The 4,059-nt window shown below is 43.2% G+C and overlaps 1 pseudogene; it reads right to left on the reverse strand.

The window, feature by feature from the left end:
* Positions 1-1,559: 1,559 nt before the first annotated feature.
* LOC123325986 lies at positions 1,560-2,621 on the reverse strand (annotated as a pseudogene).
* Positions 2,622-4,059: the final 1,438 nt, after the last annotated feature.

Raw genomic sequence — 4,059 nt, forward strand, 5'->3', positions numbered from 1 at the left:
CTTCTACTTTCTCCGGCTCACCGATCCATGAGGTCACCCCGGAAGCCACGGCTCCCAGAGTTCCATTGTAGGTATACATGAATCACCTTGAACCTGAGGGACCTCAACGGCTGCAAGTTCATCATGCATTTGGAAATACTTTGTTGTAATATTCACTTCATTTCGAACTTTTCAAACTTTTTCTGTAAAGTTTAGGAACTATTTTAGATTTCACAAGCCATATGGCCTCCGTAGCAACCGTGCCGTTCTGCCATTTTGCAGGAAAGCAGCCATAGACGATACGTAAACAAATAGTTATGGCTGTGTGCCAGTGACATTTTATTTACAAAAACAGCCAGTGGGAAGGAGTTGGCCCACAGGCCTGAGTATGATGTAAGCAAGCACTTGCCAAAATGAATACCAGGCCCCTATAGATGGGTGGATCTGGGTAATACTGGCCAGATTTCCCTGTGGGTGTCCAATCCTTCCTCCAAGGGTTTTAGGGATTTCAAGATTTCTCAAGGTGAATTTTAGCTCTAGACCTTGGCTTTGCATGGGGTTGCCTCTGTTCTGTACCTGGTCTGCCCTGGTTTGCGTACATAAGGCATCACTGATGTTAGTATTTATTAAACTATTCACACTATATTTTGGCAACGGTATCATTTTGCTAGGGCTATCACAACAAAGTACCACGCACTGGGTGGCTTAAACAACAGAAATTTATTTTCTCAAAATTCTGGAGGCTGGAAGTCCAAGATCAAGGTGCCAGCAGGGTTCAAGTCTTCTGAGGCTTCTTTAAAAAGTTAAATTTAAATAAAATTTAAATCCCAGTCAGTCAACAGTCAGTGTAATATTAGTTTCAGGTGTACAATGTAGTGATTCAACACTTCCATGTAACACCCAGTACTCATCACAAGTACCCTCCTTAATCCCCATCATATATTTAACCCACCACCTCCACCCACCTCCCCTCTGGTCACCACCAGTTTGTTCTCTGTAGTTAAGAGTCTGTTTCTTGGTTTGTCTCTCTCTTTTTTTTTCTTTGCTCATTTTGTTTTGTTACTTAAATTCCACATATGAGTGAAATCATATGGTATTTGTCTTTCTCTGTCTGACTTACTTCACTTAGCATAATACTCCCTAGCTCCATCCACATCATTGCAAGGGGCAAGATTTCATTCTTTTTCATGACTGAGTAATATTCCATTATATACACACACATGTGTGTATATATATTTTTTAAAAAAACATTTATTCAGCATCATGATCAGACTATTATATTTAGCAATCAACAGCATGGGTAGAAAAAGAAAAAAAAATCTACATTAAAACCCTTTGTTGGAATGCATTATACTTTCCACAGAACAGAAACTAAAATAACTTGTTATACAATTAGTCACAAATCCAGTCCTCAAGTTTTTTGCTGGAGCATGTGAGTATTGTCTCAAATCTGTCTTTTTTGTAGCAGCTCGGCCCTGCCCTCACTGTGCTTGGCTGAGGTCCAAATCCATCATAACCAATAGCTTTTCTGTCCCTTCTCTGGCTCTCCTCTCCTGCTAAGCTTTGGTTCCTGGCAGGGATTAAAACCTCCTGCCACTGTTGTAGCTACTGCTGCTGCTGGAACTGCCACAGCCACCTTGGTTTCGTGGTTTGGCAAGGTATTGGCCTCCACCACTGTAGGGGTCAGAGCTCTGCCTCCAAAATTTCTTCCGATCATGGGTCCAAAATTTGAGGATTGATTGTTGTAGTTGCCAAAATCATCATAGCTTCCACCACCTACAAAGTTGCTTCCATCATTACCAAACCCATTATAGCCATCCCCGCTGCCACCATATCCGCCACCACTTAGACTGCCACCAAAGCCACCTTGCTCCCTGAAGTTCCCTCCATGACCAAAATTGTCATTCCCACCCAAACCACCTCCACGACCACCACCAGAGTTTCCAGAACCACTTCAACCTCTTTGGCTGGAGGAAGCCCCAGCCATCTCTTGCTTAGACAGGGCTTTCCTTACTTCACTGTCGTGGCCATTCACAGTATGGGCTTTTTGAATGACAATCTTGTCTACAGAGTCATGGTCATCAAATGTTACAAAAGCAAAACCACTCTTCTTGCCACTGCCTTGGTCAGTCATGATTTCAGTCACTTTAATTTTCCCATACTATTCAAAACAATCTCTTAGATGACATCCTTCAGAGTCTTCTTTAATGCCACCAACAAAAATCTTTTTCAGTTAAGTGGGTGCCAGGTCTTTAAGAATATTCTCTTGAGGGTGCCTGGGTGGCTCAGTTGGTTAAGCGACTGCCTTCGGCTCAGGTCATGATCCTGGAGTCCTGGGATCGAGTCCCGCATCGGGCTCCTTGCTCAGCGGGGGGTCTGCTTCTCCCTCTGACCCTCCCCCCTCTCGTGCTCTCTGTCTCTCATTCTCTTTCTCTCTCAAATAAATATATAAAATCTTTAAAAAATTTAAAAGATTAAAAAAATTTTTTAAATAAAAAGAATCTTGAGACTGCCCTTTTTGGTTCCACAAGTCTTCCATCCACCTTGTGTGGCCTTGCATTCGTGGCCACATCCACCTTCTCCACAGTGGCATACTTGACAAACCCAAAGCATCTGGAGTGTTTGGTGTTTGGATCTCTCATTACCACATAGTCCATAAGTGTTCCCCATTGCTTAAAATGGCTCCTCAGACTCTCATGGGTTGTTTCAAGCTCAAACCTCTGATGAAGAGCTTCCGCAGCTGTTCAGGCTCTTTGAGAGACTCTGACTTAGATGTGACTGCAGTAGGAGGGGAGACTTTAACAATGCTTACTCCATGGTGTCCACAGGCAGAAAGGACCACATCTTCTTTATCCATTCATCTGTTGATGGACGCTTAAGCTGCTCCATGATTTGGCTATTGTAGATAATGTTGCTATAAACATCAGGGTGCATGTATCCATCTGAATTAATATTTTTGTATTCTTTATTTTTAAAGATTTAATTTATTTATGAGAGAGCGAGCAGGGGGAGGAGCAGAGGGAGAGGGACAAGCAGACTCCATGCTGAGCACAATGCCAAACGTGGGTCTTGATCTCAGGACCCTGAGATCATGACCTGAACGGAAACCAAGAGTCAGACACTTAACTGACTGAGCATTCCAGGCACCCCGAATTAGTACATTTACATTCTTCGGGTAAATACCTAGTAGGACTGCATTGTAGGGTAGTTCTATTTTTAACTTTCTGAGAAAACTCCATACTCTTTTCACTGTGGCCACACCAGTTAGCGTTCCCACCAACAGTACAAGACGGTAAAAGCCGTTTTTGACCACTCTGCCACTCTGGATTTTAATCAGTCTCTGTTTCCCAAGTGGTGTCTAGATTTTCACCATCCAACTAGCATTCCTTTTATTTGCCCCCTTTTTCCAAATCTTTACCTCCTTCCTTCTGGATGTGGTCACACAGTTGGCCTGAAGATTGAGGTCAATCACATGACAATCAATCAATCATGCCTATGTGATGAAGACCCAACAAAGACCCTGGACACTGAAGCTCGAGTGGGTGTCCTAGAATTCATTGGACCTAGAATAACCAAAATGATATTGGAAAAGATGAGCAAAGATAAAGGACCTAAATTATCTGGGGTTTTTTTAGAATTAATTAATTTTTTTTTAGAGAGAGAAAGCACACCAGCAGGGAGGGGCAGAGGGAGAAGGAGAGAGAGAATCCCAAGCAGTCTCCATGCTCAGCGCAGAGCCTGATATAAGGCTCAAATCTCACAACTCTGAGATCATGACTTGGGCCAAAATCTAGAGTCAGATACCGGGCACCTGGGTGGCTCAGTCGTTAAGAGTCTGCCTTCAGCTCAGGTCATGATCCCAGGGTCCTGGGATCGAGGCCCACATCGGGCTCCCTGCTCAGTGGGAAGCCTGCTTCTCCCTCTCCCACTACCCCTGCTTGTGTTCCCTCTCTCGCTGTCTCTCTCTCTGTTGAAAAATAAATAAAATCTTTAAAAAAAAAAAAAAAAGAGTCAGATACCCAACCAACTGAGCCACCCAGGCACGCCTTAAATTATCTGTTTTTAATCTTTATAATAAGT

The sequence above is a fragment of the Neomonachus schauinslandi genome, chromosome 10 (genome assembly GCF_002201575.2).
Source record: "Neomonachus schauinslandi chromosome 10, ASM220157v2, whole genome shotgun sequence".
Classification (NCBI taxonomy): domain Eukaryota; kingdom Metazoa; phylum Chordata; class Mammalia; order Carnivora; family Phocidae; genus Neomonachus; species Neomonachus schauinslandi.